General features: G+C 41.1%; 1 protein-coding gene across 1 annotated transcript in view; it reads right to left on the bottom strand.

The window, feature by feature from the left end:
- Positions 1 to 20,036, bottom strand: part of LOC124007894 (myotubularin-like) — a 77,300-nt gene extending 57,264 nt beyond the window's left edge. The window contains exon 1 of the mRNA XM_046318742.1: positions 19,925 to 20,036. The gene's annotated coding sequence lies outside the window, so the exon portion shown is untranslated. The remainder of the gene's footprint in view (positions 1 to 19,924) is intronic.
- Between the last annotated feature and the right edge of the window lie 7,525 nt (positions 20,037 to 27,561).

Raw genomic sequence — 27,561 nt, 5'->3', positions numbered from 1 at the left:
TCCCAGTCGTGGTCGGCTGCAACACAGCCTGGACTCTAACCAGGATCTCTAGTGGCACAGTTTAGACCACTGCGCCACTCAGGAGGCCCTGACTGGAGTCTGATCATTTTTGGAGCCCTCTGACACCACCTTGTATACAGGTCCTAGATGGCAGACAGCTTGGCCCCATGGGAACAAAATTATAATTTTAACCATGTTTTGAAACTAGTGTTTGTTTACAATACTATTATTTAGATCAATGGAGTAAAACAATATTATATTTGGGGTTCTGCTGGGGGTAAGTCAGCTCAGTTAGCTCATGAGGCATTGGTAGGTTATATTTTTCATTGGCGAGGCTTAAGTTACATATCATCGATTCAAAAACTCCGAACATGGCCTGCCCCTTTAAATGCTGAAGGTACAAGTCAGGCCATTAGTCATTTCACTGGAAAGCGTTGGCCTCTATATCTGTTATAGAAACATCGGCTCAGAGAGAAGAAGCACAACACTGCGTCGAGACGAGGAGCTAGGCATATGGCTATTTATAATGTCTGACGCGCACACACACTTGACAGTTACTGTGGTTTGGTAAGTGAAGTGGATGGTGGGAGGTGGAGGGAAAGGGCACGAGGGGGCTGCCCTGGCTGTCACGATTAGCAAGCCCTGATCATACGTCACTGACAGACTACTCTTATGTATTCAATCAATCACACAGACCCCTCCCCGGGGAGAGAATAGGGCCAAATCAAAACCATTGTTCTTAATGTTATCATACTGTAGGTTGGTGCCGATTACCTAAATGGACGTCCTCTTTCGAATTAATGCAAAATTAAAAACTATTTTGATACATTTATGTGGTAATAAATATCCACGAATTCTGTAATGACTCTATAAATGTTTATTTTCAAGCTTTGTGTGAATATTTAAAAAAGTCATCATAAGGATAACTTATGGATGAAGGCTAGCCTATATTTTCATGGATAATGCTGTAAGTGAATATGATAGACCCTACATATAAACAACAGTGATACTTTTTGGTCATGTAGTGCACAGTGTATGTGGACGCCTGCTCTTTGAACATCTCATTCCAAAATCATGGCCATTAATATGGAGTTGGTCCCCTCTTTGCTGCTATAAATAACAGCCTCCACTATTCTGGGAAGGCTTTCCACGGCTAGATGATGGAACATTTCTGCGGGGACTTGCTTCCATTCAGCCACAAGAGCATTAATGAGGTTGGGCACTGATGTTGGGCGATTAGGCCTGGCTCGCAGTCAGCGTCCCAATTAACCCCATTGAACACCTTTGGGATTGAGGTTAGGGCTCTGTGCAGGCCAGTCAAGTTCTTCAACACCGATCTCGACAAAATCATTTCTGTATGGACTTCGCCACAAATAGAACAATGAGATAGATATTTCACCAGATGTATAAAATGTGAAGCATCCGCTTGGCGTTTCCATTCACAACCAAATATGGTATTGAGAGGAAGCCCAGTGGCCGGCAGTGGGAAAAGATGGATTTTGGCCGACATTCTGCAAATGTCCTCAACATTAGATCTCAATACAGTTATGTTTCATAACTAGAATCTGTTATGAACAGATTAGACTACGTATTGTAGACTACCTTTTGTCAAAGTTTAAAAAAAAATGTTTTTATCACATTGTTTAGGAGTGCAAAGGCAAAGTGTGTTATTGGACATGCATTTCACAGAGTAGGCGGTCCTTAAAGGAAATATACAGATGTATGCTAGAACGGGCTAATAGGATCGCACTAGCTGATGCTTGGCTCTGCCCACCTCCTTGCTTGTTCTGCCCACTAGGACTCATTTGTTCCCATTCGAAACAGGCTGTGGTCTGTTTTGGTTTAGTTATAAAAATATTTGATCTGGCTTTTTGCACGAGGGCATCGTCATGCTCAAACCTAGAAAGGGCCATCCCCAAACGGTTGCCACAAAAATGGAAGCACAGAATCGTCTAGAATGTCAATGTATGCTGTAGCTTTAAGCATTTCCCTTCACTGCAACTAAGGGGCCTAGCCCGAACCATGAAAAACAGCCCCAGATAACTACGCCTCCACCACCAAACTTTACAGTTGACACTATGCATTGGGGCAGATAGCGTTTTCCTGGTATCCACCAAACCCAAATTTGTCCATCGTACTGCCATATGGTGAAGCGTGATTCATCACTCCAGAGAACGTTTCTAATGCTGGCGAACATTACATTACTACAGCCGAGACTTGGCATTGCACATGGTGATCTTAGGCTTGTGTGCTGCTGCTCGGCCATGGAAACCCATTTCATGACGAACAGTTATTGTGCTGGCGTTGGTTCCAGAGGCAGTTTGGAAAGCTAGTGAATGATGCAACCGAGGACAGATGATTTTTACACGCTTCACGCTTCAGCGGTCCCGTTCTGTGAGCTTGTGTGACCTAGCACTGAGGCTGAGCAGTTGTTGCTCCTAGAGGTTTCCACTTTACAATAAAAGCACTTACAGTTGACCAGGACAGCTCTAGCAAGGCAGAACTTTGACAAACTGACTTGTTGGAAAAGTGGCATCCTATGACAGTGCCAAGTTAAAAGTTGCTAAGCTCTTCAATAAGGCCATTCTACTGCCAATATGTCTATGGAGACTGCATGGCTGTGTCCTCGACTTTATACACCTGTCAGCAACAGATGTGGCTGAAATGTCCAAATTCACTAACTTGAAGGGGTGTCCACATTAGAGGTCGACCGATTATGACTTTTCAACGCCGATGCCGATTATTGAAGGACCAAAAAAGCCGATGCCGATTATTGAAGGACCAAAAAAGCCGATACCGATTCAAATCGGACAATTGTTTTATTTATTTATAATAATGACAATTACAACAATACTGAATGAACACTTATTTTAACTTAATATAATACATCAATGAAATCAATTTCGCCTCAAATAAATAATGAAACATGTTCAATTTGGTTTAAATAATGCAAAAACAAAGTGTTGGAGAAGAAAGTAAAAGTGCAATATGTGCCATGTAAGAAAGCTAACATTAAAGTTCCTTGCTCAGAACACATGAAAGCTGGTGGTTCCTTTTAACATGAGTCTTCATATTTTCCCAGGTAAGAAGTTTTGAGTTGTAGTTTGTAGTTTATAGGACTATTTCTCTCTATACCATTTGTATTTCATTAACCTTTGACTATTGGATGTTCTTATAGGTACTTTAGTATTGCCAGTGTAACAGTATAGCTTCCGTCCCTCTCCTCGCCCCTACCAGGATCACAACGACAACAGCCACCCTCGAAGCGGCGATTGTTCCACAAAAGCCGTGGCCCTTGCAGAGCAAGGGGAACAACCACTCCAAGTTTCAGAGCGAGTGACGTTTGAAACACGAAAGTGCTGTTTGAATTAATGTTTATGAGCCTGCTGGTGCCTACCATTGCTCAGTCTGACTGCTCTATCAAACCATAGACTTAGTTATAACATAACACACAGAAATACGAGCCTTAGGTTATTAATATAGGGTAGCCTAGTGGTTAGAGCACTGGACTAGTAACCGGAAGGTTGCAAATTCAACCCCCTGAGCTGACAAGGTAAAAATCTGTCGTTCTGCCCCTGAACAGGCAGTTAACCCACCGTTCCTAGGCCGTCATTGAAAATAAGAATGTGTTCTTAACTGACTTGACTAGTTAAATAAAGATTAAATAAAAGGTGTTTGGACACACCCACACAGCCCAGTAAAAGTAATAAACACACTAAAATATATTTTATATTTGAGATTCTTTAAAAGTAGCCACCCTTTGCCTTGATGACAGCTTTGCACACTCAACCAGCTTCATGAGGTAGTCACCTAGAATGCATTTCAATTAACAGGTGTGCCTTGTTAGAAGTTAATTTCTGGAATTTATTTCCTTCTTAATGCGTTATTGCCAATCAGTTAGGTAGGGGTGATATACAGAAGATAGTCTTTCACCAAATAGGGCTAAGTCCATATTATTGGAAGAACAACTAAAATAAGCAAAGAGAAACGACAGTCCATCATTACTTTAAGACATGAAGGTCAGTCAATGCGGAAAGTTTCAAGTACAGTTGTAAAAAACAGTAAGCACTATGATGAAACTGGCTCTCGGGAGGACCGCCACAGGAAAGGAAGACAGATTCCTCTGCAGCAGAGGACAAGTGCATTAGAGTTACCAGCCTCTGAAATTGCAGCTCAAATAAATGTTCAAGTAACAGACACATATCAATATCAACTACAGAGGAGACTCTGTAGAATTTTTTTTTTTAATTGTACCTTTATTTAACTAGGCAAGTCAGTTAAGAACTCATTATTTTTTTCAATGACGGCCTAGGAACAGTGGGTTAACTGCCTTGTTTAGGGGCAGAACGACAGATGTTTACCTTGTGAGCTCTGGGATTCGATCTTGCAACCTTTCGGATACTAGTCCATCGCTCTAACCACTAGGCTACCTGCCGTGAAATCAGGCCTTCATGGTCGAATTGCTGAGACACCACCAAAGGACACCAATAATAAGAAGAGACTTGCTTGGACAAAGAAACATGAGCAACGGACATTAGACCAGTGGAAATCTGTACTTTGGTCCGAGGAGTCCAAATTTGAGATTTTTGGTTCCAACCGCTGTGTCTTTGTGAGATGCAGAGTAGGTGAACGCATGATCTCCACACGTGTGGTTTCCAATGTGAAGCATGGAGGTGTGATGGTGCTTTGCTGCTGGCACCGTCTGTGATTTATTTATAATTCAAGGCACACTTAACCAGCATGGCTACCATAGGATTCTGCAGCAATATGCCATCCCATTTGGATTGCGCTTAGTGGGACTGTCATGTGTTGGACAATGACCCAACACACCTCCAGGCTGTGTAAGGGCTATTTGACCAAGAAAGGGAGTGATGAGTGCTGCGTCAGATGACCTGGCCTCGACAATCACACGACCTCAACCCAATCGAGATGGTTTGGAATGAGTTGGACCACAGAGTGAAGAAAATGCAGCCAAGTGCTCAGCATTTATGGGGACTCCTTCACTGTTGGAAAACCATTCCAGGTGAAGCTGGTTGAGAGAATGCCAAGAACTTTATCAAGGCAAAGGGTGGCTATTTGAAGAATCTAAACATAAAATATATTTTGATTCGTTTAACACTGTTGGTTACTAGATGATTCCATATGTATTAATTCATAGTTTGTTTTCATTATTATTCTAAAATGTAGAAAATAGTGAAAATAAAGGAAAACCCTTGAATGAGAAGGTGTCCAAACTTGACTGGTAGTGTACGTTAGTATATATAGCGTATCATCGCAACAATAACACAACAATGTTGCAACAGCATGAAAACTCCTTAGCTCTCAAACTCTAAGCCTTCTCCCTATTTTCCAGCCCTCAGCTTTCCCCACGACTAGGGGCTGTGGCTGTCACAACATTTCATCACCCGGTGACTGTCAAGCAGATAACTGTCGGTCTCACAGTAATTGACCGTTAATGAACATAAAGGTGTTTACCATCTCCTGGCTTCCACACAGCCACTGACAAGGACTTTTCAAACATCTACATTTTAAAAACTCTAATAAATCCATTCAATATAGCCTACACCTTCCCAATAAATCCATGTAATATAGCCTACACCTTCCCAATAAATCCATGTAATATAGCCTACACCTTCCCAATAAATCCATGTAATATAGCCTACACCTTCCCAATAAATCCATGTAATATAGCCTACACCTTCCCAATAAATCCATGTAATATAGCCTACACCTTCCCAATAAATCCATGTAATATAGCCTACACCATCCCAATAAATCCATGTAATATAGCCTACACCATCCCAATAAATCCATGTAATATAGCCTACACCATCCCAATATATCCATGTAATATAGCCTACACCATCCCAATAAATCCATGTAATATAGCCTACACCATCCCAATAAATCCATGTAATATAGCCTACACCATCCCAATAAATCCATGTAATATAGCATACACCTTCCCAACAAATACATGTCATATAGCCTACACCTTCCCAATAAATACATGTCATATAGCCTACACCTTCCCAATAAATACATGTAATATAGCCTACACCATCCCAATAAATACATGTAATATAGCCTACACCTTCCCAATAAATACATGTAATATAGCCTACACCTTCCCAATAAATACATGTAATATAGCCTACACCTTCCCAATAAATACATGTAATATAGCCTACACCTTCCCAATAAATACATGTAATATAGCCTACACCTTCCCAATAAATACATGTAATATAACCTACACCTTCCCAATAAATACATGTAATATAGCCTACACCATCCCAATAAATACATGTAATATAGCCTACACCATCCCAATAAATACATGTCTATTTGAGTCCTTATGTTAGGTCCTGATCCGGCTATGCCATATGGCTGTGGGCTACAATAGTTCATTTAGCAGACAAGATTTGTTTAGAATTCGGTGGCATTATTTTATAGTATGAAGAATACAATTGAACAAAGCTGAATAAAATAGAAAGGATATTTTCTCCAAAACGATAAGCGATTGCGCACATGCGGCTATTCTCCCTTCAGTGTTTAAGAAATAGGTTCTCCTATATGCTTAATGTAGAGTTATTAATGTAACTTTAGTTCGACAAATGTTGGGCTATATGTTTTGATTTTTAATACATTGTAAGGCTACATGATGCAACTAATGTGGCCTGAAAGGCACGAGTTCTGCTTAGATTTTTGCGCAGGCTGTACACACTTCATCAGTCTCTCATTCACAATTTGACAAGCCATTGGCAATGTCGGCTTCATCCCCTTTGTGTACACTAAAAAAAGCCATGCCTCCTGCTGCCAGTGGCCGTTGTGCCCATGGCCCAGAGTGCTGCATTGCGCCCTTCTCGCAGAGTGTCGCGGGCTCCGAAGCACATCTCTCACTCACATGGCTCTCTATCACGTGATCTGGTCTTTCTCACGGGCTACAAGTGACGACAGACACATCGGGGATGCAACAACACGTCCTTATCCAATTCTGAGGTGCATATTGAAGATAATGGATTACCTGTCTACTCATCAACAAGATGAGTAGGTCTAACAAACCACAAGAGCACTAGCCTATGTCAATCTACTAACCTCCATAGTACAAAAGTGGACTTATTCTATTCTGTGCGAGAAATAAATATTCCAAACATAGTCTGGGACAGTTGTTGTCATGTTTGTCATTTATTATCATGTCTTGTCCCTGTGCTCCCCATTCTATTCGTTTCCCTCTGCTGGTCTTATTAGGTTCTTTCCCTCTTTCTATCCCTCTCTCTCCCCCTCCCTCTCTCACTCTCTCGCTCTCTCTTCTCTCTATCGTTCCGTTCCTGCTCCCAGCTGTTCCTATTCCCCTAATCATCATTTAGTCTTCCCACACCTGTTCCCGATCTTTTCCCCTGATTAGAGTCCCTATTTCTTCCTTTGTGTTCCGTTCCTGTCCCGTCGGTTCCTTGTTTAGAATTCACCGTGCTGTGATTGTGTATCGCCCTGTCCTGTCGTGTTTTTGCCTTCATCGGATGCTGCGTGTGAGCAGGTGTCTCTGTCAGCTACGGCCTGCGCCTACCCGAAGCGACCTGCAGTCTGTGGCCGCTTCTCCTGTTATTCCCCTCTACAGACTAGAGGATTTCTGTTATTCCCTGTTTGGACATTTCCTGTTAAGGATTCAGGATTTGTCGTTTTCTGTTTGGACTTGAATAAACTCTGTTTCTGTTAAGTCGCTTTTGGGTCCTCTTTCACCTGCATGACAGAAGGAACCGACCAAGGAATGGACCCAGCGACTTCAGACGCTCGTTACACTGCCGTCAAGATCCAAGGAGCCATGCTCGGCAGACACGAGCAGGAATTGTCTGCTGCTCGCCATGCCGTGGAGAACCTGGCCGCTCAGGTTTCCGACCTCTCTGGACAGTTCCAGAGTCTACGTCTCGTGCCACCTGTTACTTCCTGGCCTGCCGAGCCTCCAGAACCTAGGGTTAATAACCCACCTTGCTACTCCGGGCAGCCCACTGAGTGCCGCTCCTTTCTCACGCAGTGTGAGATTGTGTTCTCTCTCCAACCCAACACATACTCTAGAGAGAGAGCTCGGGTTGCTTACGTCATTTCACTCCTTACTGGCCGGGCTCGAGAATGGGGCACAGCTATCTGGGAGGCAAGGGCTGATTGCTCTAACAAGTTCCAGAACTTTAAAGAGGAGATGATTCGGGTTTTTGACCGTTCAGTTTTTGGTAGGGAGGCTTCTAGGGCCCTGGCTTCCTTATGCCAAGGTGAACGGTCCATAACGGATTATTCTATTGAGTTTCGCACTCTTGCTGCCTCTAGTGAGTGGAACGAGCCGGCGCTGCTCGCTCGTTTTCTGGAGGGACTCCACGCAGTGGTTAAGGATGAGATTCTCTCCCGGGAGGTTCCTTCAGATGTGGACTCTTTGATTGCTCTCGCCATCCGCATAGAACGACGGGTAGATCTTCGTCACCGGGCTCGTGGAAGAGAGCTCGCATCAACGGTGTTTCCCTGCTCCGCATCGCAACCATCTCCCTCCTCTGGCTTTGAGACTGAGCCCATGCAGCTGGGAGGGATTTGCATCTCGACTAAGGAGAGGGAACGGAGGATCACCAACCGCCTGTGCCTCTATTGCGGAGTTGCTGGACATTTTGTTAATTCATGTCCAGTAAGAGGCCAGAGCCCATCAGTAAGCGGAGGGCTACTGGTGAGCGCTACTACTCTGGTCTCTTCATCTAGATCTTGTACTACTATGTCGGTCCATCTACGCTGGACCGGTTCGGGTGCTACATGCAGTGCCTTGATTGACTCTGGGGCTGAGGGTTGTTTCATGGACGAAGCATGGGTTCGGAAACATAACATTCCTTTCAGACCGTTAGACAAGCCTACGCCCATGTTTGCCTTAGATGGTAGTCATCTTCCCAGTATCAAATTTGAGACACTACCTTTAACTCTCACAGTATCTGGTAACCACAGTGAGACTATTTCTTTTTTGATTTTCCGTTCACCGTTTACACCTGTTGTTTTGGGTCATCCCTGGCTAGTATGTCATAATCCTTCTATTAATTGGTCTAGTAATTCTATCCTATCCTGGAACGTTTCTTGTCATGTGAAGTGTTTAATGTCTGCCATCCCTCCCGTTTCTTCTGTCCCTACTTCTCAGGAGGAACCTGGCGATTTGACAGGAGTGCCGGAGGAATATCATGATCTGCGCACGGTCTTCAGTCGGTCCCGAGCCAACTCCCTTCCTCCTCACCGGTCGTATGATTGTAGTATTGATCTCCTTCCGGGGACCACTCCTCCTCGAGGTAGACTATACTCTCTGTCGGCTCCCGAACGTAAGGCTCTCGAGGATTATTTGTCTGTGTCTCTTGACGCCGGTACCATAGTGCCTTCTTCTTCTCCGGCCGGGGCGGGGTTCTTTTTTGTTAAGAAGAAGGACGGTACTCTGCGCCCCTGCGTGGATTATCGAGGGCTGAATGACATAACGGTTAAGAATCGTTATCCGCTTCCCCTTATGTCATCAGCCTTCGAGATTCTGCAGGGAGCCAGGTGCTTTACTAAGTTGGACCTCCGTAACGCTTACCATCTCGTGCGCATCAGAGAGGGGGACGAGTGGAAAACGGCGTTTAACACTCCGTGTGTAGCTCAGTTGGTAGAGCATGGCGCTTGTAACGCCAGGGTAGTGGGTTCGATCCCCGGGACCACCCATACGTAGAATGTATGCACACATGTATGCACACATGACTGTAAGTCGCTTTGGATAAAAGCGTCTGCTAAATGGCATATATTATATATATAATAATAATAATAATAATATAATAATATATTATATTATTATATTATTATATTATTATTATTATTATTATATATTATTTTGAGTACCGGGTTCTGCCGTTCGGTCTCGCCAATGCGCCAGCTGTTTTTCAGGCATTAGTTAATGATGTTCTGAGAGACATGCTGAACATCTTTGTTTTTGTCTATCTTGACGATATCCTGATTTTTTCTCCGTCACTCGAGATTCATGTTCAGCACGTTCGACGTGTTCTACAGCGCCTTTTAGAGAATTGTCTCTACGTAAAGGCTGAGAAGTGCTCTTTTCATGTCTCCTCCGTTACTTTTCTCGGTTCCGTTATTTCCGCTGAAGGCATTCAGATGGATTCCGCTAAGGTCCAAGCTGTCAGTGATTGGCCCGTTCCAAGGTCACGTGTCGAGTTGCAGCGCTTTTAGGTTTCGCTAATTTCTATCGGCGTTTCATTCGTAATTTCGGTCAAGTTGCTGCCCCTCTCACAGCTCTTACTTCTGTCAAGACGTGTTTTAAGTGGTCCGGTTCCGCCCAGGGAGCTTTTGATCTTCTAAAAGAACGTTTTACGTCCGCTCCTATCCTCGTTACTCCTGACGTCACTAGACAATTCATTGTCGAGGTTGACGCTTCAGAGGTAGGCGTGGGAGCCATTCTATCCCAGCGCTTCCAGTCTGACGATAAGGTTCATCCTTGCGCTTATTTTTCTCATCGCCTGTCGCCATCTGAGCGCAACTATGATGTGGGTAACCGTGAACTGCTCGCCATCCGCTTAGCCCTAGGCGAATGGCGACAGTGGTTGGAGGGGGCGACCGTTCCTTTTGTCGTTTGGACAGACCATAAGAACCTTGAGTACATCCGTTCTGCCAAACGACTTAATGCCCGTCAAGCTCGTTGGGCGTTGTTTTTCGCTCGTTTCGAGTTTGTGATTTCTTACCGTCCGGGTAGCAAGAACACCAAGCCTGATGCCTTATCCCGTCTGTTTAGTTCTTCTGTGGCTTCTACTGATCCCGAGGGGATTCTTCCTTATGGGCGTGTTGTCGGGTTAACAGTCTGGGGAATTGAAAGACAGGTTAAGCAAGCACTCACGCACACTGCGTCGCCGCGCGCTTGTCCTAGTAACCTCCTTTTCGTTCCTGTTTCCACTCGTCTGGCTGTTCTTCAGTGGGCTCACTCTGCCAAGTTAGCTGGTCATCCCGGTGTTCGAGGCACTCTTGCGTCTATTCGCCAGCGCTTTTGGTGGCCGACTCAGGAGCGTGACACGCGCCGTTTCGTGGCTGCTTGTTCGGACTGCGCGCAGACTAAGTCGGGTAACTCTCCTCCTGCCGGTCGTCTCAGACCGCTCCCCATTCCTTCTCGACCATGGTCTCACATCGCCTTAGACTTCATTACCGGTCTGCCTTTGTCTGCGGGGAAGACTGTGAGAGCCGCCAATAAACGCAGGATTAAGAGTCCAAGGTATTGTTGCGGCCAGAGAGTGTGGCTTTCCACTCGCAACCTTCCTCTTACGACAGCTTCTCGTAAGTTGACTCCGCGGTTCATTGGTCCGTTCCGTGTCTCCCAGGTCGTCAATCCTGTCGCTGTGCGACTGCTTCTTCCGCGACATTTTCGTCGCGTCCATCCTGTCTTCCATGTCTCCTGTGTTAAGCCCTTTCTTCGCACCCCGTTCGTCTTCCCTCCCCCTCCCGTCCTTGTCGAGCGCACCTATTTACAAGGTACATAAGATCATGGACATGCGTTCTCGGGGACGGGGTCGCCAATACTTAGTGGATTGGGAGGGTTACGGTCCTGAGGAGAGGAGTTGGGTTCCGTCTCGGGACGTGCTGGACCGTTCACTCATCGATGATTTCCTCCGTTGCCGCCAGGATTCCTCCTCGAGTGCGCCAGGAGGCGCTCGGTGAGTGGGGGGGTACTGTCATGTTTGTCATTTATTATCATGTCTTGTCCCTGTGCTCCCCATTCTATTCGTTTCCCTCTGCTGGTCTTATTAGGTTCTTTCCCTCTTTCTATCCCTCTCTCCCCCCTCCCTCTCTCACTCTCTCGCTCTCTCTTCTCTCTATCGTTCCGTTCCTGCTCCCAGCTGTTCCTATTCCCCTAATCATCATTTAGTCTTCCCACACCTGTTCCCGATCTTTTCCCCTGATTAGAGTCCCTATTTCTTCCTTTGTGTTCCGTTCCTGTCCCGTCGGTTCCTTGTTTAGAATTCACCGTGCTGTGATTGTGTATCGCCCTGTCCTGTCGTGTTTTTGCCTTCATCAGATGCTGCGTGTGAGCAGGTGTCTCTGTCAGCTACGGCCTGCGCCTACCCGGCGACCTGCAGTCTGTGGCCGCTTCTCCTGTTATTCCCCTCTACAGACTAGAGGATTTCTGTTATTCCCTGTTTGGACATTTCCTGTTAAGGATTCAGGATTTGTCGTTTTCTGTTTGGACTTGAATAAACTCTGTTTCTGTTAAGTCGCTTTTGGGTCCTCTTTCACCTGCATGACAGTTGTGGGATGCGATAGATCCCAAATTAATACAACCACAATGTGGCTGATAAAACAGATCAGGACGTTTAGCTGAAAATGTTGATAAACTATCAGGCTATTTCTTCACATTATAAGAGCAGCATTGTACACATGGCAGTAGGCTATAATCGTAAATGTTCCATTAGCAGGAAAACAACATTATCAAAAGTGACCGCAAATGAGATTATGCATGTAATGCTTTTTGGGGCGGCAGCGTAGCCTAGTGGTTAGAGCGTTGGACTAGTAACCGGAAGGTTGCGAGTTCAAACCCCCGAGCTGACAAGGTACAAATCTGTCGTTCTGCCCCGGAACAGGCAGTTAACCCACTGTTCCCAGGCCGTCATTGAAAATAAGAATATGTTCTTAACTGACTTGCCTGGTTAAATAAAGGTCAAATTAAAACGATAAAAGGTGCATTATTATGGTGAAAATTATCTTCCCCAAACTTGAAACTCACACGCTGCTTCTGTCTGCCAGTTAGGCTGTAAACCCCTTGTAAAGCAGTTTAATGTGCTTCATTTAAAAAGTTATTTGGCCACTTCAGTTGTGATAAAAACCCGTATCAAAACATATAGGCCTATGGGCTAGGCTACGAGGTGTGCAACTAAATAAATAAATAGGCATTGTTTGCCTTACGCCGGGCATCAATCAGAAGTGATATACAATTCACAAGTGATAGGGTAATATTGTCACCAATCACACTGTTAATGATTTCATCTAGTCTTTCCATTCACTAAATAATGTGTGTGTGAAATGTGTTTTGACTTAGAATGGACCATTATCATGCACCTGTATCAAAACAGGAGCAGTGGTAACAATGACATGTCATCTAGGCACTTAAGTAGCGAATGGAGGACGCTTTTTCCCTGGTTCATTTTCATGCCAGCCAGGTAGGCTACACTCCTGTTGTAAAGAGAAGTAGTAATGTGCTTAATATTCAGAAAGTTGAGAAATAAATAGTATAGGCCTAGCCTATAGAAAGCTGATGGGATCCTGCTCTTAAGAGGCCATCACTCTTTTCTAAAGCATTGCATAGCCTATGGGAATGTTGCGCAACATGAGCTCATGGGCTCTCATGAAATGTTTGATTTCCGATGGCATTTGCATTGTTGTCAGAGTGATTAGAGGGACAATAGAGTGCTTAGTACCAGGCAGTTAGCATGTTTGGTAGGCTACTAATGACCATCAGCAGCATCACAGTTTGGAGAAGCCTAATTACCGTGACTAAACTGTCACGTGGAATTTGACTGCCTTCATGGCTCAGCCCTACCAGCGACTGGCTCATGTGAACTAAAATCCTGATGCTTTGTTTTAACGTTTGGAAACGTCAATAATCATTGATTGCGAGACGGCATTTGAAACATATGGCCCTTATCTTTCATCAGCGAGAGAGAAACCTTCAAATAAAAAAAATGAATTACTGTAGCCGTTACAGATCCATACAGCTAGGGGTGCCTCCATCTGACCAAACCACACTTCTTCTGCTACACTTCCCGACTTCCACACAGGTGTCCTGAGCATGCTAGATAGCTAGGGTAAACAGACCTATTCAGCTCACTACCATCTTTGGTATGAAATATAAAAACAAAAACATTTTCTGCCATTTCAAATATTTCACCTGGTGGATATATCCGTAACTTTGTTTTGCTTAGCAGACATGGCCATCTGTGCCATCCAATAAGCCAGCGGTAGGCCTATAGTGGACTTATTCTCTCCGGGCGCACCGGGAAGGCTTGTACCTTCAGACACATGAAATGGTCCAAAATCTGAACACTTCCACGACCCGGCGCGCAGTGCAGCTGAAACCGGCTGCGTCTCTACCACCAACAGCGTGAGACGAATACAAAAATAAAATAGGAACGCAAGGCTTTATCGTTGTCGTTTTTTTTTTGTTACTTAAAATGTTTGGCGATCGACTAGAAATGTCTTGGAGACTGGACTAGTCGATCACGCTCAACCGGTTGGTGACCACTGTTCTAAGCCAATCAGATGTTTTATTATTAAGTTGACAGTTACAGTTTCCATTAGTGGCCAATTTCAAAGCTGAAAAAAAACTTTTGAGGCAACCCTCAGATAAACATTTTTTGTACCTTCTCAGATAAGCGATTATACTTTTCGTAAAATCAAGAGATGAATGTGCTGATACATGCACATGATAACACACTTCATGAGCATTCATGACTACTTCTTGACAATTGAAAATATGTGTTTTTCATGCTAGCAGTCGTGCCAGTCACACAGGAACAACATAACTGTGAACTACAAGATTATAGATTCAGGAATTCACACCTTACATTTAAATGCCATTTTTGTAAATTTGATATTTATCTCAGGTGGGCTTAAAGGGAACAGTAGCACAAAAGGCATTCCCTCTATAAAGAATGTAAATTACAATAAAACAATATTGATCAATACTAACTATGCATAATATCGGATTCTATATAGTGTATATTTATTAGAGGTTGACCGATTAAACCTTGTCAGCTCAGGGGATTCAATCTTGCAACCTTACAGTTAACTAGTCCAACGCTCTAACCACCTGCCTCATTGCACTCCACAAGGAGACTGCCTGTTACGCGAATGCAGTAGAAGCCAAGGTAAGTTGCTAGCTAGCATTGAACTTAATCATAATCACTAGTTATAACTACACATGGTTGATGATATTACTAGTGTATCTAGCGTGTCCTGCATTGCATATAATCGATGCGGTGCATATCATTGCGCTAATCTGTACCTAACCATGAACATCAATGCCTTTCTTAAAATCAATACACAGAAGTATATATTTTTAAACCTGCATATTTAGCTAAAAGAAACCCAGGTTAGCATGCAATATTAACCAGGTGAAATTCTGTCACTTCTCTTCGTTTATTGCACGCAGAGTCAGGGTACAGTTTGGGACACCTAATTTGCCAGAATTTTACGTAATTATGGCATAACATTGAAGGTTGTGCAATGTAACAGGAATATTTAGACTAATGGATGCCACCCCTTAGAGAAACTACAGAACGGTTCCGTACTTCACTGAAAGAATAAACGTCTTGTTTTCGAGATGATAGGTAATTTAATATGGTCGAATCTGGAAACTAAGGCTCATATTTCTGTGTGTTATTATGTTATAACTAAGTCTATGATTTGATAGAGCAGTCTGACTGAGCGATGGTAGGCAGCAGCAGCAGGCTCGTAAACATTCATTCAAATGGCACTTCCATGCGTTTTGCCAGCAGCTCTTCGTTGTGCGTCAAGCATTGCGCGGTTTATGACTTCAAGCCTATCAACTCCCGAGATTAGGCTTGTGTAACCGATATGAAAGGGCTAGCTAGTTAGCGGGGTGCGCGCTAATAGCGTTTCAAACGTCACTCGCTCTGAGACTTGGAGTGGTTGTTCCCCTTGCTTGGGTAGCGATGCTTCGAGGGTGGCTGTTGTCGTTGTGTTCCTGGTTCGAGCCCAGGGAGGAGCGAGGAGAGGGACGGAAGCTATACTGTTACACTGGCAATACTAAAGTGCCTATAAGTACATCCAATAGTCAAAGGTTAATGAAATACAAAATGGTAGAGAGAGAAATAGTCCTATGATAATTACAACCTAAAACTTCTTACCTGGGAATATTGAAGACTCATGTTAAAAGGAACCACCAGCTTTCATATGTTCTGAGCAAGGAACTTAAATGTTAGCTTTCTTACATGGCACATACTGCCTCTAGCTTTCTTACATGGCACATATTGCACTTTCTTTTCCAACACTTTGTTTTTGCATTATTTAAACCAAATTGAACATGTTTTATTATTTATTTGAGGCTAAATTGATTTTATCGATGTATTATATTAAGTTAAAATAAGTGTTATATTACAAATAAATACATTTTCCGATTAATTGGTATTGGATTTTTTTTGGTCCTCCAATAATCAGTATCGGCGTTAAAAAATCATAATCGGACAACCTCTAATATTTATAGCCCAAAACATCGGCCTCAAAATATTTTGAGTAGACTTTGCTATTTTGTCTCTCAACATAAATCAGTTGTTCCCATTAAGCCCAATATGCTCCCATTCAGCCCAGTATACTCCCATTTAGCCCAGTATACTCCCATTTAGCTCAGTATACTCCCATTCAGCCCAGTATACTCCCATTCAGCCCAGTATACTCCCATTCAGCCCAGTATACTCCCATTCAGCCCAGTATACTCCCATTCAGCCCAGTATACTCCCATTCAGCCCAGTATACTCCCATTCAGCCCAGTATACTCCCATTCAGCCCAGTATACTCCCATTCAGCCCAGTATACTCCCATTCAGCCCAGTATACTCCCATTCAGCCCAGTATACTCCCATTCAGCCCAGTATACTCCCATTCAGTCCAGTATACTCCCATTTAGCCCAGTATACTCCCATTTAGCCCAGTATACTCCCATTTAGCCCAGTATACTCCCATTTAGCCCAGTATACTCCCATTTAGCCCAGTATACTCCCATTTAGCCCAGTATGCATTGAAACACAGGGATAGTGTTGATCTCTAATATTCAATGAACATAAATTGTTTTTTGTTCAGATTTAAGTTGATTAAAACACACACACACACAAAAACTACAGTTAAGGATATTATGCATATAGTCATGGTGCCTTAACCAAGATCAGAAACCTCTGTACTCTCTCCAAGACATTTGGAGTGGACAGGTAGTCGTTGATGCTGAGAGAGAATAATTAGTTCAGGGTTGAGGGATATAAGATCTACAAGTAGACAAAAATGCAAACAAATGAGGGATAAGAAGATTACTATTGGGTGACTAATCATGCAGTTAGGGCCGGGGCATTGTCATATTTGTGTTTTCCATTCATCCAGGCAATTCCATTTTTTGGTCCAACTACTTTTTTTAAGACACAGTAGAGGGAGATTTTAAAAAACGGTCTTCAGATAGGCTTTAGGAAGACAAGTTGAACAAATTAACAAGAATAGTAGTACAGCAAATGTGAATGAGCTTTCAGATAATTAATTGAAAGTTATGGTCTTTGTGCATAGCTTCATATCCATAGAGGGACCAGGGTGGTGTTCTAACCAAGTAATTACACACCTGATTCAATTAATCATGTATTGACTGAAGTCTATGATTAGTTGAATCAGGTGTGTACTGGTTGGCAAGAACAAAAACCCAACTCTACACTGCTCTCTGTGGATACGATTGGACACAACCTGTTATAAGTGCTACTTTCACGATGAATAGCAATGATCAGTTTATTTTAATAACTTTAGGGGACATTTATATACTTATACTTTAGATAAAATGTCCGTTTTGAACATTTAAATGAATTGAAATTGATTATTCAGTGGTTGGCTAATATGAAACACCAAAATAAAAGCCTGAAACTATGCATTGTGACACTAGACACATTAGGGAAGCCCATTCACTGCTCAATAGGGACGCAGAGCTTTCTAAATAAGAGTCCCTTCCTGATTGGATTTTTCTCAGGCTTTCGCCTGCAATATCAGTTCTGTTATACTCACAGACAATATTTTTACAGTTTTGGAAACTTTAGAGTGTTTTCTATCCTAAGCTGTCAACTATATGCATATTCTAGCATCTTGTCCTGACAAAATAGCCCGTTTACTTTGGGAACGTTATTTTTCAAAAAATGAAAATAGTGCCCCCTAGATCCAAGAGGTTTTTTAAGTAAAGTCATAAAGCTTCATATGAGAGATTAATCTTTCATTTTAACTCAATTTTTTTAAATACAAAATTAGGGCAGTATATGTTAGAAATGTCTAAACTTTTATTTTAGTGGGCTAAATACATACACTTACCCTAATTAGCACAGGTGGTCGCTTCTGTCCGTTTCCTGTAAACAAGCGCTGTAACATGGAGATATGGCAGTGTGGAGACACTAACCCTATGAAAAAGGTGTGTATCAATTTAACCTTTTGTTTTTCAAAAATTATTTCTTGCTGATGTGCTTCCAAAACCGTACCAAAAGAGATGCGTGTTAATATTCAGACCAAACGCCATGGCTCTTAACAAAACTCCCCCGTACGGAAGACGCCTTGATCCAATTACTTGTGTGTAATGTAAGGGATCTGAGAGTCATGATCAAGGGCTAGAAAACTCCCCAACTTTCAATGTGTATCAAGTCAGTGGGCAAATAGCAACAAAGTAGCATGGGAATGTCCCAAGTGAAGTGAAACTTGCAATGCGACATGAGAAATGAATCAGTAATGTTTTAAATTAAACCATATCGCTAAGATTATATGAAATAATACATTTATGGCTAGCCAGACTCCCAAAAATCAAGTGATGTTAGCTGTAGTGGTGTAAAGTAATGAAGTAAAAATACTTTAAAGTACTACTTAAGGTCGTTTTTTTTGGGGGGGGGGTCTGTATTTTACTATTTATATTTTTGACAACTTCCACTCCACTACATTCCTTAAGAAAATTATGTACTTTTTACTACATACGTTTTCCCTGTCACCCAAAAGTACTCATTAGATTTCTAATGCTTTAGCTGGACAGGAAAATGGTCAAATTCAAACACTTATCAAGAGAACATCCCTGGTCATCCCTACTGTCTCTGATCTGGCAGACTCACTAAACAGAGAACATCCCCGGTCATCCCTACTGCCTCTGATCTGGAGGACTCACTAAACAGAGAACATCCCTGGTCATCCCTACTGCCTCTGATCTGGCAGACTCACTAAACAGAGAACATCCCTGGTCCCTACTGCCTCTGATCTGGCAGACTCACTAAACAGAGAACATCCCTGGTCCCTACGGCCTCTGATCTAGCAGACTCACTAAACAGAGAACATCCCTGGTCATCCCTACTGCCTCTGATCTGGAGGATTCACTAAACAGAGAACATCCCTGGTCATCCCTACTGCCTCTGATCTGGAGGACTCACTAAACACATGCTTAATATGTAAATTATGTCCGAGTGTTGCAGTGTGTCCCTGGCTATCCGTAAATTAGTGAAATTATTTACACTTTTACTTTTGATACTTTAGTATGTTTTAGCAATAACTTCCATGTACAACCAAATACGTGTAGACTTTTATTCAAGTAGTATTTGTTTTGCTGGGTGACTTTCACTTGACTTTAATTTTCTATTAAAAAATGTATCTTTCCTTTTACTCAAGTATGACAATTGGATATTTTTTTTCCACCACTGATCAGCAACATTAAAATGTCCCAACAAACTCGCCTAGTTGCCCCGAAGCTAGTGAGGCGTCGAATAAATGGAATGCGAAACTAGCTTCAATGTGTGGGGCGGAAAAAAAACCTTCTGCTTCAACCCTAAATACGTTACGGCACGAATAACATTTTAAACACAAGCAATAACTACCAACTGAACTGAATTCATCCAAATGAAGGCTTCAAACAGACGACAACCCAACTTTTACAACTTCGCCCCTGCCCCATTCCAGCGCCAACGCTCGGGTCAGTGCATAGACATCATGGAGCGAGTCGCGACCAGGAAACCGCGAAGGCCAGAAAAACAAACCGATAGATACTTTAGAACTCAAATAACACAATTTCTTTCGTCTCAGCACAATGTAACATCATCCAACCGCTGTCGAAAAGCCCACAAAAATGTCTACGCCGTGGTATTTTCCTCGTGAATTATGTTACTTACCCACAAACTGCTATTCTCCGTTCCCGAATTTTGTCGGTGTGTTTTGCACCGCTCTCAGGAAGAAGAACTTCACCCAGAGTCACGTGCGGAGCTGTCATGACGCGGATTGGACGGTTGTCAAGTCGGACCTGCAAAGAGTTTAGGGAGTTGTATTTTTCATTGGTAAACGGTAAATCCTGATTATTTCCAGCTATAATGGTTTATGGATGTTTTTCCGCGGCTATATTGTATTCATGTGTTTATTGATATGAAATATAGACAAGGAAATGTACATTGTTTTCTGTTGAAATATGACCGACAGTAGGTAGGGGAAGTGTAAGCTCAGCTATTATAGCTTATTGTATCTTATATTAACCACAGGAAGCTGGTGGGATGAGCTAGAGGAAAACGACCTTACTGTAATGGCTGTAATGGAATAAATGGAACATACGTTTGATATGTTTGAAACCATTTCATTCGTATCATCCCAGCCATTATCAAGGAGCCCGTCCTCCTATACCTCCTCCCACCAACCTCCCCTGATCTTAACATTAACCCCTAAACTCATTAGGCCTATTACTCAGCCAGATTTACATTAGAGACAGGGAGACTCCCTTATCCTATACCATACAGGCATTATACAGCAACTTAGTTAGACCACTGTCATTGCAAAGACAAGATTTGACTCATCCATCCATGCTTTCACCCGTCCTGTCATGTCTTAACGAATCAGTGATCATAGAACAAAATATACGAGGGAAGGAAGCAGTGAAATATACAAGGAAAGAGAGCCATTGAGACACAGCCATGGTGCTTTTGATAAAACATCTGAAAGCTGCCGATGCCAGGGATTTAGAGAATGGCCATTCCATGCCCCTGCCCAAAAATGTGTCCAATTGCATGATATACACTGGATTTCTTGAGCAACTGGGGAATCAGGCGGGGCAAAAAGCCTTTGGCAGCCTATCTGGGAACATATTTTTACCTCGCTGACTCCCAGACTTGTGAAGTTCCCGAGTGGCGCAGTGGTCAACGGCACTGCATCTCAGTGTTAGAGGCATCACTACAGACCCTGGTTCGATTACAGGCTGTATCACAACCGGCTGTGATTGGGAGTCCCATAGGGCAGCGCACAATTGGCCCAGCGTCATCCGGGTTAGGGTTTGGCTGGGGTAGGCCGTTGTTGAAAATAAGAATTTGTTCTTAACTGACTTGCCTAGTTTTTAGAAAATGCTTTAAAGTTACATAGTGAAAGAATCAGGAAGCAGAATTTCCAGAAGGAGGTCCATGTATGTAATGTGATTTGGTTCAGTAGGCAGTGCTTGACTTGGGCAGGAGATCACTGAAGCTGAATACCAGGACCTCGCATTTGTTACTGCTTGAGCTCCTGCACCTCTTTTAAACTATTAGCACAAAAGTATGGTGGAGCTCCTGCACCTCTTTTAAACTATTAGCACAAAAGTATGGTGGAGCTCCTGCACCTCTTTTAAACTATTAGCACAAAAGTATGGTGGAGCTCCTGCACCTCTTTTAAACTATTAGCACAAAAGTATGGTGGAGCTCCTGCACCTATAAGTATAACAGTACCGGCAAGGAATTTATTTCAGTCAAACACTGTCAATAGGCAGAGTTTATGTCCATAGGTTTGTGTCATAGCCTACATAGTAAGGGCAAGAGTTCTTTCTGGTCAGGCCAAGCATGTCAGGAAAAACTCCTGATCCTAATTATATACTATAGATAAAACAAGCATTTCCTGATCATTTACTTCACCAGGCCCTAGTTATGACACCATATCAACCAGTTTTACCTTAATTATGACACCATATCAACCAGTTTTACCTTAATTATGACATCATATCAACCAGTTTTACCTTAATTATGACACCATATCAACCAGTTTTACCTTAATTATGACATCATATCAACCAGTTTTACATTCATTATGACACCATATCAACCAGTTTTACATTCATTATGACACCATATCAACCAGTTTTACCTTAATTATGACATCATTACAACCAGTTTTACATTCATTATGACACCATATCAACCAGTTTTACATTCATTATGACACCATATCAACCAGTTTTACCTTAATTATGACATCATTACAACCAGTTTTACATTCATTATGACACCATATCAACCAGTTTTACCTTAATTATGACATCATTACAACCAGTTTTACATTCATTATGACACCATATCAACCAGTTTTACATTCATTATGACACCATATCAACCAGTTTTACCTTAATTATGACATCATTACAACCAGTATTACATTCATTATGACACCTTATCAACCAGTTTTACCTTAATTATGACATCATTACAACCAGTTTTACATTCATTATGACACCATATCAACCAGTTTTACATTCATTATGACACCATATCAACCAGTTTTACCTTAATTATGACATCATTACAACCAGTATTACATTCATTATGACACCATATCAACCAGTTTTACCTTAATTATGACATCATTACAACCAGTATTACATTCATTATGACACCATATCAACCAGTTTTACCTTAATTATGACATCATTACAACCAGTTTTACATTCATTATGACACCATATCAACCAGTTTTACATTCATTATGACACCATATCAACCAGTTTTACCTTAATTATGACATCATTACAACCAGTATTACATTCATTATGACACCTTATCAACCAGTTTTACCTTAATTATGACATCATTACAACCAGTTTTACATTCATTATGACACCATATCAACCAGTTTTACATTCATTATGACACCATATCAACCAGTTTTACCTTAATTATGACATCATTACAACCAGTTTTACATTCATTATGACACCATATCAACCAGTTTTACATTCATTATGACACCATATCAACCAGTTTTACCAGTTTTTAATTATGACATCATTACAACCAGTTTTACATTCATTATGACACCATATCAACCAGTTTTACCTTAATTATGACATCATTACAACCAGTTTTACATTCATTATGACACCATATCAACCAGTTTTACATTCATTATGACACCATATCAACCAGTTTTACCTTAATTATGACATCATTACAACCAGTATTACATTCATTATGACACCTTATCAACCAGTTTTACCTTAATTATGACATCATTACAACCAGTTTTACATTCATTATGACACCATATCAACCAGTTTTACATTCATTATGACACCATATCAACCAGTTTTACCTTAATTATGACATCATTACAACCAGTATTACATTCATTATGACACCATATCAACCAGTTTTACCATTTAATTATGACATCATTACAACCAGTATTACATTCATTATGACACCTTATCAACCAGTTTTACCTTAATTATGACATCATTACAACCAGTTTTACATTCATTATGACACCATATCAACCAGTTTTACATTCATTATGACACCATATCAACCAGTTTTACCTTAATTATGACATCATTACAACCAGTTTTACATTCATTATGACACCATATCAACCAGTTTTACCTTAATTATGACATCATTACAACCAGTTTTACATTCATTATGACACCATATCAACCAGTTTTACATTCATTATGACACCATATCAACCAGTTTTACCTTAATTATGACATCATTACAACCAGTATTACATTCATTATGACACCTTATCAACCAGTTTTACCTTAATTATGACATCATTACAACCAGTATTATATTCATTATGACACCTTATCAACCAGTTTTGCCTTAATTATGACATCATTACAACCAGTATTACATTCATTATGACACCATATCAACCAGTTTTACCTTAATTATGACATCATTACAACCAGTATTACATTCATTATGACACCATAGCAACCAGTTTTACCTTAATTATGACATCATTACAACCAGTATTACATTCATTATGACACCATAGCAACCAGTTTTACCTTAATTATGACACCATATCAACCAGTTTTACCTAAATTATGACACCATTACAACCAGTTTTACATTCATTATGATGTTCTGTAATTTCAACAATGTTTTGACCAGCAAGGTCACCTGTTATATAAAGTCAGTATTCAACATCCATCCATGTCTGAGGAGATGACATGGAATCCAGCCACTAGGGGCAACAGTGTTACCTTCAAGTAGGATGGGAGTAAGCATAGAAAGTTTCTTTTGATTTAAAAACATTTAAGCCTATCCCAAACCTTAATCTTTACCGTTCAGAGTTAATGCCTAACTTTAAGAATTTGTAGTTAATCCCTGACATAACTCTAACCTTAAACCTGACATTTGGAACAACTTTGAAATTTGATGTTTGAGAAATATGGATGAATGTCTAATTCTGGAGTGTGATGAGAGCTGGCAGGTTTTCCCTGTTGGGTTAGCCTTTATTCTCATAGCTGCTGACACAGTGGAAGAAATACTGTACATCTGTAGATTGAATGTGACAAATAGTCACATGGTGGAATGAAAACCAGGTGCCTGAACATACAACACACACACACACACACACACACACACACACACACACACACACACACACACACACACACACACACACACACACACACACACACACACACACACACACACACACACACACACACACACACACACACACACACACACACACACACACACACACACACACACACACACACACACACACACAACAAATGAACCAGTGAGAACTATAGAAAACAGAACTGATACGTGTCAGATATATAAACGCCCAGGTCTTGCAGACGGTTGCTATGCATTTCCTTTGAGGTTTTATTTAATAATACAATTTGCTACACACATGATATCTTGTCTCAATTTTGTGGCATTGGCTCACAGGCAAACAGGCAAGGGAACAAAACAAATATTGCTAGAACCTATTTCTGGAATTCTAAATATCAGACATTTGACGCTCTAGTTTTGACCTTCATAATACCTATGTTGGCAGTAACTTTACAAGCACGAATTATGGTCCATTTAGACTGAGAAAAGTATCTAGTTATGGTAAGGGGTGAAATAAGTATAGCCAGTTATAATTGTAACGGTTCAGCTGATTATAAAAAAAGAAGGTCAGTCTTTACATGGCTAAAATAAATGAAATATAACGTACTGTTTACAGGAAACTCACTCTACATCCTTAGATGAAGTTGTTTACAGGAAACTCACTCTACATCCTTAGATGAAGTTGTTTACAGGAAACTCACTCTACATCCTTAGATGAAGTTGTTTACAGGAAACTCACTCTACATCCTTAGATGAAGTTGTTTACAGGAAACTCACTCTACATCCTTAGATGAAGTTGTTTACAGGAAACTCACTCTACATCCTTAGATGAAGTTGTTTACAGGAAACTCACTCTACATCCTTAGATGAAGTTGTTTACAGGAAACTCACTCTACATCCTTAGATGAAGTTGTTTACAGGAAACTCACTCTACATCCTTAGATGAAGTTGTTTACAGGAAACTCACTCTACATCCTTAGATGAAGTTGTTTACAGGAAACTCACTCTACATCCTTAGATGAAGTTGTTTACAGGAAACTCACTCTACATCCTTAGATGAAGTTGTTTACAGGAAACTCACTCTACATCCTTAGATGAAGTTGTTTACAGGAAACTCACTCTACATCCTTAGATGAAGTTGTTTACAGGAAACTCACTCTACATCCTTAGATGAAGTTGTTTACAGGAAACTCACTCTACATCCTTAGATGAAGTTGTTTACAGGAAACTCACTCTACATCCTTAGATGAAGTTGTTTACAGGAAACTCACTCTACATCCTTAGGTGAAGTTGTTTACAGGAAACTCACTGTCACGCCTTGGTCTTAGTATTTTGTGTTTTCTTTAATTATTTGTTCAGGCCAGGGTGTGACATGGGTTTATTGTGTTGTCGTATTGTTTTTTTTGTAGGCATTGGGATTGTGGCTGATTAGGGGTGTGTCAGAAATAGGCTTGGCATCCTTAGAGAAGTTGTTCTCAATCAGAGTCAGGTGATTGTTTTGTCTCTGATTGGGAACCATATTTAGGTAGCCTGGGTTTCACTGTGTATTTTGTGGGTGATTGTTCCTGTCTCTGTGTTGTGTTCACCAGATAGGCTGTAATTAGGTTTTTCATGTTCCGTTTGTTGTTTTGTATTTATTTAGCTATTCCATGTATGATGGCTTGCTATATTCTTCATTAAAGAACATGAGTAACCACCACGCTGTCATTTTGAACATTTGAACATCCGATGTTCTCCTTCAACTGACCCGCACAGCCAGTTACACTCACTCTACATCCGGTTCCTTCCTAGGTTTTGGCCTTAGATGAAGTTGTTTACAGGAAACTCACTCTACATCCTTAGATGAAGTTGTTTACAGGAAACTCACTCTACATCCTTAGATGAAGTTGTTTACAGGAAACTCACTCTACATCCTTAGATGAAGTTGGGTGGAAAAAGATATGGGGTGGTGAAATACTCTTCTGTCATGGACAAAGGAACTCAATGGGTGTGATGATATTAATTAACAAAAATTTAAATCTGAATGTACAAATCGTCAGGAATGATTCGAAAGGTGGATCCTTTTGAATATGAAAGTGGACGAAAATGAGATTTGGCTCATTAATTAATATGGTCCAAATCAGGATGATCCACACCTCTTCAAACAAATGATCTAATCATTATGGTAGTAGACTATAACACAGTGTTAATAAGTACCTCAATGGACCACAAAGGTAATCACTCTACAAACTATCATCACTATGCCCTTATTAAGGAAATCACAAATATTATGGATACATTAGAAATAGTGGATATTTGGAGACTAAAAATAGCGACCTAGTGAGATATACATGAAGGATGCTTAATCAAGCTAGTCGTCTTGACTACTTTCTTGTCTCTTTCTCTCCAAAGATTTTAAAAGTTTTAATAGGAGACAGAATGCGATTGGATCCTCATCTAATTGGCATTCACATCTCTAATAGATTTTCCACATGGACGGGGATATTGGAAATTTAATCAAAGTTTACTGGAGGACAACTTATTTTTAACTTAGACAAAATAATGTATAACTGAATTTTCCAGTATCATATAGGTTCAGCAAATCCCCTTATTGTTTGGGATACCTTTAAATGTATCTTCAGGGGTCATTCAATTCAATATTCATCAATAATAAAAAAACACTTTCTGGCTAAAGAGACAAGAGTAACAAGGGAAATCCATGAACTAATAGTACAGGTAGACAGCAATAAAAATGATACTACAGAGATACCTAATAAGTTAGAGGAAAATCAAAAAGAACTTGAGGAACTTGTTCAAGAATGATCTAATGTAAACTATTAAAAAAATAAAACAAACTGGATGGAATATGGAGAACAATGCACTAAATTCTTCCTGAATCTCCAATACAGGAACACTAACAAAAAATATTTGCAGAAACTTGTTACTGAAGATGGAGTCATCAATGATTCTCTGAATGATATTTTAAAAGAGGAAGCTAATTATTTTAGGCAGATGTTCTCTTTTCCGCCTCATCCTTTCCCACTGAATGAAGATTGTGGTAAGGAATTCTTTCCAAATAATATAAAAACTGGCAAATTAACAAATGTACAGAAAGATCAGTGTGAAGGCCAAATTACAGAGGAATAACTTCTTGCTAACTGCTATTAAAACCTCTTGAAGCAAGGGGG

Source organism: Oncorhynchus gorbuscha, linkage group LG21 (assembly GCF_021184085.1).
Source record: "Oncorhynchus gorbuscha isolate QuinsamMale2020 ecotype Even-year linkage group LG21, OgorEven_v1.0, whole genome shotgun sequence".
In the NCBI taxonomy this organism is placed as follows: Eukaryota; Metazoa; Chordata; class Actinopteri; order Salmoniformes; family Salmonidae; genus Oncorhynchus; species Oncorhynchus gorbuscha.
Note: the sequence above shows the minus strand (reverse complement) of the source record. Positions and strands in the feature narration are given on the sequence as shown.